The sequence below is a fragment of the Triticum aestivum genome, chromosome 5B (genome assembly GCF_018294505.1).
Source record: "Triticum aestivum cultivar Chinese Spring chromosome 5B, IWGSC CS RefSeq v2.1, whole genome shotgun sequence".
Classification (NCBI taxonomy): domain Eukaryota; kingdom Viridiplantae; phylum Streptophyta; class Magnoliopsida; order Poales; family Poaceae; genus Triticum; species Triticum aestivum.
The window spans coordinates 666,725,965-666,741,234 of NC_057807.1; the positions used below are offsets into that span (position 1 = coordinate 666,725,965).

The following is a 15,270-nucleotide window of genomic DNA, read 5'->3' on the forward strand; positions in this document are numbered from 1 at the left end:
TTGGAATACAGTAGGTTTAACACCAATATAAATAAAGAATGAGTTCATTACAGTACCTTAAAGTAGTCTTTTGTTTTCTTTCACTAACGGAGCTCACGAGATTTCTGTTGAGTTTTGTGTTGTGAAGTTTTCAAGTTTTGGGTGAATTCTTTTGATGGATTATGGAACAAAGAGTGGAAAGAGCCTAAGCTTGGGGATGCCCATGGCACCCGCAAGATAATCCAAGGACACCAAAAAGTCAAAGCTTGGGGATGCCCCGGAAGGCATCCCCTCTTTCGTCTACTTCCATCGGTAATTTACTTGGAGCTATATTTTTATTCACCACATGTTATGTGTTTTGCTTGGAGCGTCTTGTATTATTTGCATCTTTGCTTTTTAGTTTACCACAATCATCCTTTATGTACACACCTTTTGAGAGAGCCATACATGATTTAGAATTTGCTAGAATACTCTATGTGCTTCACTTATATCTTTTGAGCGTAATAATTTTTGCTCTAGTGCTTCACTTAGATCTTTTAGAGCACGGTGGTGGATTTGTTTTAAAGAAACTATTGATCTCGCATGCTTCACTTAGACTACTTTGAGAGTTGTTAATAGCACGGTAATTTGCTTAAAGATAATATACTTGGTATTCAAGATTTGTGAAAGTTTCTTTTGAGTGCGTTGAATACTAAGATAAGTTTGATGCTAGATAATTGTTTTGAGATATGGAGGTGATAATATCAAAGCAATGCTAGTTGGGGTGATTATGAATTTAAAGAATGCTTGTGTTGAAGTTTGTGATTCCCGCAACATGCACGTATGCTGAATCGCTTTGTGATGAAGTCGGAGCACAATTTTATTTATTGATTGTCTTCCTTATGAGTGGCAGTCGGGGACGAGTGATGGTATTTTCCTACCAATCTATCCCCCTAGGAGTATGCGTTTAGTGCTTGGGTTTTTGATGACTTCTAAATTTTTGCAACAAGTGCATGAGTTCTTTTGATTAATGTTGAGTCCATGGATTATACACACTCTCACCCTTCCACCATTGCTAGCCTCTCTAATACCGCGCACTTTCCGCCGGTATCATACACCCACCATATACCTTCCTCAAAACAGCCACCATACCTACCTATCATGACATTTCCATAGCCATTCCAAGATATATTGCCATGCAACTTTCCACCGTTCCGTTCATATGACACACATTACTTTTGTCATATTGCTTTTTGCATGAACATGTAGTTGACATTGTATTTGTGGCAAAGCCACCGTTCATAATTCTTTCATACCTGTTTCTCTTGATTCATTGCATATCCCGGTACACCGCCGGAGGCATTCATATAGAGTCATATTTTGTTCTAAGTATCGAGTTGTAATTGTTGAGTTGTAAGAAAAATAAAAGTGTGATGATCATCATTATTAGAGCATTGTCCCAGTGAGGAAAGGATGATGGAGACTATGATTCCCCCATAAGTTGGGATGAGACCCCGGACTTAAAAAAAAAGAGGCGAAAGAAGCCCACCAAAATAAAAAAATGAGAGAAAAATAGAGAAGGGACAATGCTACTATCCTTTTTCCACACTTGTGCTTCAAAATAGCACCATGATCTTCATGACAGAGAGTCTCATATGTTGTCACTTTCATATACTAGTGGGAATTTTTCATTATAGAACTTGGCTTGTATATTCCAATGATTGGCTTCCTCAAAAGTGCCCTAGGTCTTCGTGAGCAAGCAAGTTGGATGCACACCCACTTAGTTTCTTTTGTTGAGCTTTCACATATTTATAGCTCTAGTGCATCCATTGCATGGCAATCCCTACTCACTCACATTGATATCTATTGATGGTCATCTCCATAGCCCATTGATACGCCTAGTTGATGTGAGACTATCTTCTCCTTTTTTGTCTTCTCCACAACCACCATTCTATTCCACCTATAGTGCTACGTCCATGGCTCACGCTCATGTATTCCGTGAAAGTTGAAAAAGTTTGAGATTACTAAAGTATGAAACAATTGCTTGGCTCGTCATCGGGGTTGTGCATGATTAAATACTTTGTGTGATGAAGATAGAGCATAGCCAGACTATATGATTTTGTAGGGATAACTTTCTTTAACCATGCTATTTTGAGAAGACATGATTACTTTGATTTGTATGCTTGAAGTATTATTACCTTTATGTTAATATGAACTTTTGTCTTGAATCTTTCGGATCTGAATATTCATGCCACAATTAAGAAGATTTACATTGAAATTATGCCAAAGTATCACTCCGCATCAAAAATTCATTTTTATCATTTACCTACTCGAGGACGAGCAGGAATTAAGCTTGGGGATGCCTGATACGTCTCCAACGTATCTATAATTTTTTATTGCTCCATGCTACTTTATCTACTGTTTTGGACTATATTGGGTTTTATTTTCCACTTTTATATTATTTTTGGGACTAACCTATTAACCGGAGGCCCAGCCCAGAATTGCTGTTTTTTGCCTATTTCAGTATTTCGAAGAAACAAAATATCAAACGGAGTCCAAACGGAATAAAACCTTCGGGAGCGTGATTTTCTCATCGAACGTGATCCAGGAGACTTGGACCCTGCTCCAAGGAATAGCCGTGGAGGTCACGAGGGTGGGGGTGCCCCCCTGGGCGCGCCCCCTGCCTCGTGGGCCCCCTGTTGCTCCATCGGCGTACTCCTTCCTCCTATATATACCTACGTACCCCCGTCAGATCAAATACAGAGCCAAAAACCTAATTCCACCGGCGCAACTTTCTGTATCCACGAGATCCCATCTTGGGGCCTGTTCCGGAGCTCCGCCGGAGAGGGCATCCACCACGGAGGGCTTCTACATCAACACCATAGCCTCTCCGATGAAGTGTGAGTAGTTTACTTCAGACCTTCGGGTCCATAGCTATTCACTACTAGGGAAAACCCTAGCAGTAGCGCTGGTTTTGTGCTTACTAGTAGCGCGGGTAGGCGCGCTACTAATAAGGCGCTACAGCTATTGCTTAGCAGTAACGCGTGCCGACCCGCGCTACTGCTAGGACAAATAGCTGTAGCGTTTGTCCATCCCCACGCTACTGCTAATGAAACTAGTGGCAGCGCGTTTTCTGTCCATCGCTACTAGTATTCATTTTTTATTTTTTTTATTTTTGGTGTATTTATGCGGTTTTCTCTCCATCATACAAATATTGGTACAATACCAGTTATGAGGTTTACATCATTATGTCCAATGTGTCAAATGAAGGTGGATTAGGTTCAAGTGGAGGCAATATGTGGTGCATGTAAAAAGTATACTACTAATCCAAACTTGATCTAGTTTGGACTAGTAGTACTTTCGATCTGCACCACATGTTGCCTCCACTTGAATCTAATCCTCCAGCACAAGCTATTTAATCATCATCATAGTAATTACCACCAACATTATTTATTTAATCACCACTAACACTAGCTAATAATAATCATCATAGTAAATGTGTAGCACACCATCATCCTCAAACTCATTTCTAGCTAGCTAATCACTCCTGCTACTCTCTCTTAGGTAAAATAACATAAAACATGTGTAGCTCTTCTTCTTGATCAAGTTGGAGCATGCAGATGAACCTGTCTCCTAATCGCGGGATGCGCTTCAGTTTGTTGCCCCCTAGTACTTCTCTGCGCTCCCCCATCACATATTTGGTCCAGTCTTGCACTATTAAGCATCCGTCGCTAATCTTGAATGCACTACAGTAATCTGTAGGATATCTTGGCCGTAAGCTAATAATACTCATGGTACCTTTAGTCTCGATCCCATAAGGCACAACATTCATCGGGACTCCCTGTTGAAGAACATCGTATGGTAACATACTTAGCAATGAAGCTTAGCTTCAAAAATAATGTATGGAAAAGATGCACTGAGGACAAATATTAAAAATCTTACCATCCTTCCTAAATAGATGTGACCGTAGTTCAGTACGAACACTATTGGTCGCACGTTTTCAGTACTAACATTTCTAAATCCAGGAAGAAAATTTGTCTTGACAGTATCAAGATCCGCAAGCCATGAAACATAATGACTGAGCTCCTCGCAGTTGAGTTCAGCCCCGGCACAGTATACGGTCATGTCTATCAAGCGCTGGACATGTTTGCTTGCACCGAAATAAGCTATCAATAGAAATTAATTGTCAACTATTTTTGAATAAACAATATCAAAGACATAAATATGGTTGAGAAACTCACATTTTGGTATAACTGGAGGCGTCTGCACATCGACCCAGATGTCGGTATTACCTTCAATATCATCTTCTGGACGAATATCAAAGGTGATAACCATATCAGGCTCAAATGCATAAGTCTTGCATAGTGCTCGCCATGTTTTGCATCCAAAATAGGTGTAGTCGTCTGAATTGTATAATTTTGTGTGGAAAATATAACCATGCTCGGTCTTCAAGTAAAATTTCTTTACCTCCATAGTACGAATCTTATCCAATACAAAAACTCTTGCATGGCAGGGGATATGCTAGTAGAATAGTAAAAACAAATTATAAGTTGAATCAAATGAAGCATATGTCATGCTTAATTACGAAAAAAGACTTGTCGTTGTGACTTACTGTATCCACTTCAAAGTTCTCGTCAAGCTTGATGCTGAAGCGCCTATCATCATCTAGGAAGATTCCGTCCACAGGCCGCGTTCATCTTCGCATTATTTGCAAATACCGAAATCCTTTTCATCCTCAGACATTTCCTATGTTCATCGTTAAAACATTAATCGAAAATCTATCGAAGACAAGTACCAGGATACTCAACACACAAATCTGGGGCACTCGATATTTCCTACATATTCTGGCACAAGTCATGCCAAAATTCACGGAAAAATCTGGCATGACCTTTGCTAAAATAGGACATATCGAGCGCCTGAAATTTGCCGGAACGGAAATGAATCAACACTCCGGCAAAACATAGGCCACTCGGAGGTGTAACCTGCAAACATGACCGGCCACTTGGGCAAGCACATATCATATTTGAGCAACACAAGATATACATTTCAAAATATCTTATAGGACTCAAATTAGCATGCATTGAATAAGCAAAAGTAAATCATCTCATGCGTGTTCGTACATCATCGAATATTATCACTAATACATCCTGAATAGTGTCATACATATAACATCACTAATACAACTAAAACCCTAGCACACGACGGGTATCGGCGCGGGCAGTGGACACCCACAGAGAAGGAACCATCACGGGATCATTGCTCCAGTGAGATCCCTGGAGAACCTGCCAGGTATTGGAGAACCTGTGCTCCAATGCAAACAAGTAGCGACGGACGTGCGCGTCCTCCTTACTGACACGGTGACGTACCACCTCTGCGGGGTCCTCGAGCCTCTGGACCGTCACCGGCCCACGCGACCGCCACCAAAGAAGGTTCGGGTCAACGACAGGCTGGCTCCTCACCAACCTGTGCCCCCCGGTAGGTAGCGCCTCCCAGTACCACCCCGGCGGAGCCCAGTCTCGGACATGGCCCATCTGGTCAAGCAGGTGTCGTCCTCCACCGACTCGACGACGAGGATGCGGGATAGGCATCGTCCATGTCGATGCGGGAAAAATTGCTTTAACTAAAAAATAGCAACAAGTTCTTACTAACATGTTCTATTAATTCAATTAGTTCTTACTGAAGATAAACTTACTATAAATAAAAATAAACTAGTACCTAGCTAATTAGTACCTAGTTCTTACTAACTAATTAGTACCTAGGAACTACTGCTAAGGGTTCATACTAACTAACTAACTAACACTAAATTAACTAACTAACACTAAAAATAGCCTAGGGTTCATACTAACTAGCACTAAATAGCTAGGGTTATACTAAGCAAATTAACAAGAGGGATCGGAAGGGGAGAGTGCTTACAGAGGGCGGGGAGAGAGATGGGGTCGGGGGAGACGGCGGCGAGGCGGGGTCGGCGGCGAGGCGGGGTCAGGGGAGATGGCGGTGAGGCGGGGTCGGGGAAGACAGCGGCGAGGCGGATCGAGGGAGACGGCGGCGAGGCGGGGCCGGGGGAGACGGCGGCGAGGCGGGGTCGAGGGAGACGGCGGTGAGACGGCGGCGAGGCGGAGGCGACGAGGGGGAGAGGAGAGAGTGTCGTGAATTGGGGGAGGAAGAGGAGGGAATCAGGCCGCGCGGGAGGGTAGGTGAGAATAGATATAACAGCAGCGCGCGAGGGGAAAACGCGTTGCTGCTAAAACCGGTAGTAGTAGCGCCGTTTCTAGAAGGGCGCTACTACTATACCTAGCACGTCGGGAACGGTGTGGCAATTATAGTAGTAGCGCATTCAGTTCCTGTCTCGCTACTGCTAAGGGGTTAACAGTAGCGCGGTTTTGGTAGACGCGCTACTGTTAAGTAGCAGTAGCGCCTCATTTTAACAAGCGCTGCTGGTAAGATTCTGTGTATAAGCTTTTCCCTAGTAGTGAGTAGCTAGATGGCTTCTTCTCTCTTTTTGGATCTCAATACAATGTTCTCCCCCTCTCTTGTGGAGATCTATTCGATGTAATCTTCTTTTTGCGGTGTTTTTGTTGAGATCGATGAATTGTGAGTTTATGATCTAGCTTATCTATGAACAATATTTGATTCTTCTCTGAATTCCTTTATGTATGATTGAGTTATATTTGCAAGTCTCTTTGAATTATCCATTTGGTTTGGCCAACTAGATTGGTAGTTCTTGCAATGGGAGAAGTGTTTAGCTTTGGGTTCAATCTTGCAGTGTCCTTACCCAGTGACAGAAAGGGTTGCAAGGCACGTATTGTATTGTTGCCATCGAGGATAACAAGATGGGGTTTTTATCATATTTCATGAATTTATCCCTCTACATCATGTCATCTTGCTTAAGGCGTTACTCTGTTTCTAACTTAATACTCTAGATGCATGCTGGATAGCGGTCGGTGAGTGGAGTAATAGTAGTAGATGCAGAATCGTTTCAATCTACTTGTCTTGGAGGTGATGCCTATATACATGATCATACCTAGATAACCTCATAATTATTCGCTTTTCTATCAATTGCTCAACAGTAATTTGTTCACCCATCGTAGAATACTTATGCTCTTGAGAGAAGCCACTAGTGAAACCTATGGCCCCCGGGTCTATTCTCATCATATCAATCTCCATCACTTTATTACTTGCTTTGTTTTTACTTTGCCTTTTACTTTTCACTTTGCATCTCTACATCAAAAATACCAAAAATATTATTTATCATCTCTATCAGATCTCACCCTCGTAAGTGACCGTGAAGGGATTGACAACCCCTAATCGCGTTGGTTGCGAGTAGCTATCGTTTTGTGTAGGTACGAGGGACTCGTGCGTGATCTCCTACTGGATTGATACCTTGGTTCTCAAAAACTGAGGGAAATACTTACGCTACTTTACTGCATCATCCTTTCCTCTTCGGGGAAATCCAACGCAGTGCTCAAGAGGTAGCACTCGTCAGGTGGTCGATCGCACCGATGTCTAGGATCCAGTGCGGCGGGTATGAGCGGAGGAGGAGGTGGAGGCGGAGTTGGCGGCCCGGTTGTTAGTATTATAGCGGCTGCGACAATCGCCTGCCTCGTCCCCCCAGTTTTTGCAAATCTGGCAGCGGGGACGCCAGCGTCGGGTGTGACCTCCCCCGTTGCCTCCTTCATTTGCTGTTGCCGGCGCTATTGCCTCCTCCATTGCGGCCGTTGCCGCTGCTGTTGCTGGGGCCGTAGCCACCCGATCCGGGTGGGAGGGAGGGGACAGAAGGACGACAGCCACTCGGGCGGCCCGAGTCTTGTGCATGGCCGGAGTTGGTGGTGTAGACCGGCCGGGACACGGCGTTGGCGGAGTACTGCCAATCCTCAAGCTCCAATTGCTGCTGTTGCAGGGCCTCATAGTGAAGGACACTCGAGTAAAACGCAGGGAACGTGATAGGCACGTCCGTGAAGTTCATCAAAGCAGCGATAGGGTTAAACGTTGAGCCGAGCCTGGTCAGCATGTAGTCGATGATCTCATCATCATGAAGAGGAGAGCCGTCGGCGGCCATCGAGTCAGCGAGGGCCTTCACCTTCTACATGTACTCGTCGGCGGGTCTGTCCCCTCTCCTCAGCGTCTGAATCTGGCACTGTAGATTACGCACGCCGACGTTGTTCTCGACGGCGAACATGGTGTGCACGACCGCCCAAGCTGCGGCTGCCGACCTGCATCCAATCAGCTGCGCGGAGATCTCGGCGTGCATCAAACCGAGGAGATGCCCAAGAACCTTATGATCAAGAGTCCACCACTGCTCATACTCGGGATTGGACACGGTGCGAGCAGCGTCACCGGTGCCTGTCGTCACGGTCGGTGCCGGCGCCCTGGCCGAGCCATTGAGGAAACCATGGAGGCGAACTCCGGCGAAGTTGGGGAGAGCGAGAGCCCTCCATAGCATGAAATTGCTGCGGTCCAGAGAGATCGCAATGGGCGGAAGGACGGGGACGGGAGCCGACGCCGTGGGCGGAGCGATGACCGGGGCGGATACGGTGAGGGTGAGCGCGGAGGAGGTGGTGGACCTCGCGGCCGGGGAGGTGGACATCGCGGCGGCCGCGAAAAAGGACTGCGGCGGCGGCGGCTAGGGTAGGGTTGGCTCTAATACCAAGTTTGAGAATAAGGTTTAGGTTTTTCCGTGGGGCAATGCCTCTCCACGTCTCTATATATAATGATGAGCACATACAATTATATAAGTACGAAATACGTGTACGTGACACGCTAGACCTATTTTAACATAGATCCCCTAAAACGAGCCGGTCCTTAACCATCCTCCAAACATGGTGGGTAAATCGGCATTTTTTGTACTAAACAGAGTATTTTTTTTTAACTAAACAAAACGTTTTCATAAGTAAATAAACTCCACCCGATGAAGATGCTTTAAGGGCCTTTTTCGTGGTAATGATATTCTGGCGTAGGTTGCTTCTGTTGGTAGCACAACTGTTGGTACCCACCAACTTGTACGCGTACTTTATTCTCACCGTCACTGATAGGCAGTTGTTGACCGTTGACTTGGCGCAACCACCCCAATCTCCAACAGGCGTGATAAGACCTTATCGATCGTCCACACCAGGAGCTCGTCTACCCCTTCACCCACATCCTCGCAGCCATCAGGCCATTGAGGAGTTGAGAGAGGTGAGCAGCCAGCCATGGCGCATGTCGGGGGCATCATCGCCTCTGCCATCATCAGTGTTGTGAGCAAGCAGATCATGTCCGCCATCAATGGCCAGATTAAGCTGCAGTGGAACTTCGTAAACGACCTACAGAAGATGAGATCGTCGCTGGAGACGGTGGAGGCTCTGCTCAAAGACGCTGAGACGCAGTCCATCACGGATCCGGCGGTGCGCCTGTGGCTGGGGCGGCTCAAGGACACCATGTATGAGATCTCTGACATGATCGATGATTTCGAAGTCAACACCGAACCTGCTGCACAAAAGGTATGCAAACCCAGTTGACTTAACCAAGACGAAATTTCTCCGGTGCTTGAGCTCTAATTGTTCTGGGTAGCTTTTTGCGTCCTTAGTAAGAAAACAAACTTTGCTGCTCTCAAAAAAGATTTTGGACACAAGAGTTGGTAGTGTTGGCCATCATGTTCCGGACCACCGCATATTTACATTATAAAACAGCGAAAAATAAGTTCATTGTGTTGGGGTGTTTGATTTCTATTAAATATTAATATGTATTATTATCTTGTTCCCAGGACTGTCAAATTGTGTTTCATTACTTTGAACATCAAAATGTACTGAAATTGTTGCCTTTGTAGTGTTTCCCTCAAATCAGTGTTTCCAGGTTGAAAATGGCCATTAAGATGAAGAATATGAGAGGGCAGCTGAAGGGGATCACAGAAGACCGCATTCCTTTCACTTTCCTGCAAGAAAATGTCCCTCGCATGCAGGATAACTGGGAAACAACAGCGGCTGTGACAGAAGCAAAAGTCATAGGGAGGGATAAGGAAAAACAGGAGATCGTGGTTCGTTTATCTAGGAGCATCACAAAAGAGATCACCATCCTTCCGATATATGGTATTGGAGGCATTGGGAAGACAACCATGGCACGATTGGTTTTCAATGATCCACAGTTCAGAGAGTACTCTCGGGTGTGGGTCTATGTGTCTGAGACGTTTGATTTGAAGAAAATTGGGAATTCTATAATATCACAACTATCCGTTAGTGATAGTCAGCCTACTGAACTTGAGATGATAGGAAATAGCCTTAAAAGGCTCGTTTCTGGTAAGAAGGTCCTAATCATCTTAGATGACCTGTGGGAGAGGGAACCACGTGAGTTGGAAAAATTGAAGAATATGCTAAATCCGGGTGAAGGGAGCAAAGTGGTGGCGGTAGTAACCACACGAGAAGAAAATATTGCACAGAAAATTCAGACGGTGGAGCCGTACAAGCTAGCTCCCTTGACAGATGACATTTTTTGGGCTATCATAAAAGATAAAACTTCCTTTGATGCTAGAACTGGCAGAGTACGGTTAGAGATGATCGGGAAGGACATTGCAAAGAAGTGTGGAGGTATGGCTCTAGCAGCCCAATCTGTTGGGTATATGCTGGACTCTATGAAGTCATCTGATGAATGGGTGTCGGTGAACAACAGTGAGCTCTGGGACGTGCTTGCCTCAAAAGAATTTTCACCTCATCAGGTGCATGCATCCTTGCTGCTAAGCTATCGCAGTATGGGTTCATACTTGAAGCTATGCTTTGCCTATTGTGCAATTTTTCCAAAAGGTCATTGGATATCTAAAGAAGCTCTGGTTCACCAATGGGTTGCTCTTGGACTTGTTGAGCCACCAACGGCATCATCCTACAATCAACAGAGCAGTGATAGATATATTAATCAGCTTTTAGGCATGTGCTTCCTTGAACATCCAAAGTCTTCATGGGTGAGTAACTGATCTGATCTAGTGTGCACCTACACGTACCCTCTATTATTTTTAGATACTTCCAGTACACCAAAAATCCCGAAAAACTTATAACCATTGTACATAAACTACACGCTAGCTCATGTGAAAGTCTTCAAAACAGGGATGTTATGAAGACAAACAATAGAAATGAACCTTTAGACATGCAGCGGAAGGTAGACTACACTAGACAAGCCATAGTCAAGTAAGCAATATAGTGAAAGCACGAAGACTATCAGCAGCTAGGTAGTATGGATCAGGATGGAAGATAGTACGAAGACAGCATTCCCGATGATGGATTTCTCTTCTACTCTTTCCATTGTCCTTATATTTTTAGACAGCGCACATCAGTGTGATATCATGTGTACAAGGCTTTTCGATTGCCTTTTCTGTCTAGTTGTTAATGAAGAGAATATATCCAATACGTAATAGCATGAAGGTGTTCCGATTTGTCAAGTCTGATACTATGTATACTATTGACGCAGAGCATGCAAGTTGAAACTGAATTCTTGGTCATGCATGACCTGGTACATGATCTCGCAGGATCTGTTCTGGCCGATGAAATTGGTATAGAGGGTCCAACCTGCCGATATGCATGGCTGACAGATCACAGAAAGCTATTCAAGTCATCAATGACTCCACTCGCCAAGATAAGGGCACTGCATTTTCATGATCGTAGCAACTCTCAGCTTGATCGTGAAGCATTTTCACCAGCTAAATGCCTCCGTGTTTTAGATTTAAGCAGATATTGTACGCAAGAGTTGCCTGATTCTATTGGTCAACTAAAACAGTTGAGGTATCTCGATGCTTCTTCATGGGGCCGGAAGCTCCAACGGTGGGAGTCTACAAGGATACCAAAAGCTCTGGGTGCCCTTAACAAACTCCAGTATTTGAATTTATCACGTCGCGGAAGACTCTTAGGACTGCCAAAGGTCATGAGCAATCTCATGGAACTCCGGTATTTAAATATCTCACACTGTCACGGTTATTATTTATCAGACAGCCCATCGGCAAATCAAAGTTTCATTGCCTGTATCGGTACCCTTCCCGATCTTGGAATGACTATTGTTTTTGTGTGCCTGAAAGTTTTAGCAGCCTCAACAAATTGAACCTCCGCGGCTGCATGCACATTGCTAGCCTGCCAGAAAATGTGGCCAAATTGGATATCCTGAGCCTTTTTGGATTGTTGCAACACGGGGAGTTTCCTGTGCGTGCAGATTTTTTTTTTTGTGAGGACGTGCAGATGATGGTGAATCTAGCAGCAGCAATCTTGCCTTTCTTAAGCATGCAAATCCTCAAGTGTTGAGCATCAAAGATCTTGTAAATGTGAAGTCTGTAGAGGAGGCACGCAGCATAAGGTTGATGGAAAAACAGAGCATCGAAGAATTGACATTGTGGTGGGGCGAAGGCGCGAGTTCTGTGGAACACATGGCGCTGCTCAAAGAGCTAGTGCCACCAACAACTGTGCAGACTTTGAATATATTTGGTTACAAGGGTGTCATATTTCCATACTGGGTTATGCAGATAAGCAAATATCTTCCTAATCTTGTGAGCTTGAGGTTGTGGAATCTGCTGTGCAGCAGCCTACCAACGCTCGTCCAACTACCCAACCTACACAAGATTTTTCTTGGCTACATGTATAGCCTGGAAGAATTTACCACAGGGTGCTCCATGAGTGGGGACGGTGCAAATGAGCTCACGTTGCCTAAACTTGAGCATCTGGAAATGTACAGGTGCCCCAAGTTGAGGATCAATCCGTATCCTCCTAGAGCTGTGCACTGGTTTATATCAAGTAGTGATAACGCGCTATCGTCATGGGAAGAGTGTGCCTCGACCTCGAGCACACCTGCTTCCTCCTCTTCTCCTCCCGTGCACAAACTGAAAGTTGAGAAGTCCGAGTTGCCTTTGCACCAGTGGAGATTGCTTCACCACCTTCCTGGCCTTAGTGATGTAACCATCTCCGATTGCGATGATCTGACTATCTCACCACTGTTCGGCCAAGCCTTCAAGTCCCTGGAATCACTCTCCCTCGAATGCATTGAATTGAAAATTCTGCCAGAATGGTTGGGTGAGCTCACATCTATTCGACAGCTCAACTTAATATGCATGAACAACCTACAGGGATTGGAAAAGAACATGAAGCAACTTACACAGTTGCAATCACTGAGTTTGAAGCACTGTAATGCGTTGACAGCACTGCCGCAATGGTTAGGAGGACTCACTTTGCTCAAGGCACTTGAGATTCGTTTTTGCAAGAGCATCATCTCTTTACCAGAGAGCTTACTCATCAACCTCCAGGAACTTCATATTTTGGACTGCCCTCACTTATATGGATGGTGTAAGTCAGAGGTGAACCAGATGAAACTCGCTCACATCAAGGAAAAGGTATATGTTCTACATTGCTCTTATGTTTTACCGACTGTTTTTGTATAAATTTATCATCTTTCATATGTATATTGCCTCGCAAATGTTGTTAGTTGTATAATGGTACGTTCTAATTCAGAGGATAATAAATACAACAAAGTTAACTCGGGGTAAACCAGATTAGCTTGTTAGATTATTACTAAAAACAATGTTACCTTCCAGAAAATTGTCGTGCCCATGTGTTTTTCTAACAAGAAACAGAATATCTACTTCATTGCAGATTATTAATAGTACCTTCTAAATCTATGGACGAGTACAAGGTGATCCAGATGGCATGTTCACGATTCAGAATGGTGGCCCATGAGCTCTTCTGACGCCATGGTGGAGACCTTTACCTAGGATCAAACGCTTTGATGATCTTCATTTGCATATTTTTTGCCTTTTATTTCCCATAAACTTTTCACTTATTCCGGGCTCCGATGGTTTTGTGAGCACTTTCACTTTATTTCCCCTTCTGTATTGAGTGGCTAAATAACGGCGATTTATGAGTGACTTCAGCAACACAAAATGCTTGAAGCTTACAGTATTCTACTACGAGCACATTTACTCTGGTCAACTTTCGACGTTGCTGCCCTATGACTCGCCTTCTCTGGTCTTAAAAGATGAGCACGGCGGACGGTGCTTCTGTATACCGTCTCATGCAGCCACGAATCAGAACCGGAGATTTCCTTGGATGGAGAGTATGACGATAGCTGTATGTATGAGGTCTCTGACATCGCCGGTAAGTTTAAGTGAGTATTAGTTCAATGTGGTATCGATTGCTCGCCGAGGACGCTTCGTGCTCTTATTTCCCCATGAAACATTGATAAGGAGAGTTCAAATTCAATATGGCGATGCGAGAAACTCAGTGTTCACTGACTTCTCTCTTTTTTGACTGTGCAATCATGACACTGATCATTATCCAAATATAAGACGTGTTTGTAGGCTAATTTGATATGGAGGGACTCTATTTTATTTTTCCTCTCTTGTTTTTCATTAGATGTACATTGCATCGAGCTACTTTCTTAAAAACACACTTACCAATGCGACTATGAGGTCGCACTAGTAAGGTACCCGTGCATATTACCCACAAAATACCATCACCATTCAGCAATATTTACAGACTCTATATTGTACAAATCGAGCTTCATTTGATTTTATCGATAAGAAATAGATGGTTCGGTTAGGTTGTTGAAGTCTAGATCCCTATGACACCTTCTACAGACCGGATCCTATCAACCCCAATCATGGCCATGGACTTGGGAGCTCACCCTTCAACTTGACGTGGTCATGGCGTCGCGGAAGCTCTCGAAGCCGGAGTGCCATTTGCGTGCCAGGCTTAACCACAACTATCTGGGGCTCGCTTCGATGTAGTGCACCATGGCCCGTCAGCCATCGATGATTGCCTCGTTGGGTAAGGGTGACACTAACACAACGTTCTTCCATGGGCACACCCCGTTGCTTGTTGACTCTGGCGATCCAATCCATGTGGAAAATAAGAACACCTTTTCTTTCGAGCTATCGTGGTTTGATAAAGGGTTCCTTGAGTTGATCGCTAGAGAATGGGCTAAAGATTCTGGAGGAAGGTATCCTGTTGAGAGATGACAGAATAAGATTAGGCATCCGCGAAGATTCCTTCGTGGATGGGCTAAACATACGCATGGGATTTATAAGGCTGAGAAGGAAAGACTCCTTTTACTTATTCAATCCCTAGACTTAAAAGCCGAATCCACTATTTTAGATACCAGAGAGCTGGAAACTAAGGTAGAGGCGGAGTTGAGACTGAAAGATCTTCTTCAAGAGGAGGAATTGAAGTGGGCATTGCGAGCTAAGGTTCGCAAAATCGTCCAAGGGGATGATAACACTCAGTTCTTTCACATGATTGCAAATGGCAAACACCGCAAGAAGAACATATTTCAGCTTGAGCAGGAAGAAGGGACGATTTTAGGTCAAGAAAATCTGAAAGTCTA

At 44.4% G+C, this 15,270-nt stretch overlaps 1 pseudogene; it reads left to right on the plus strand.

Annotated features, from left to right (window-relative positions):
- Nucleotides 1–9,105: 9,105 nt before the first annotated feature.
- Nucleotides 9,106–13,817, plus strand: LOC123117529 (disease resistance protein RGA2-like; annotated as a pseudogene).
- The last annotated feature ends 1,453 nt before the right edge of the window (nucleotides 13,818–15,270 follow it).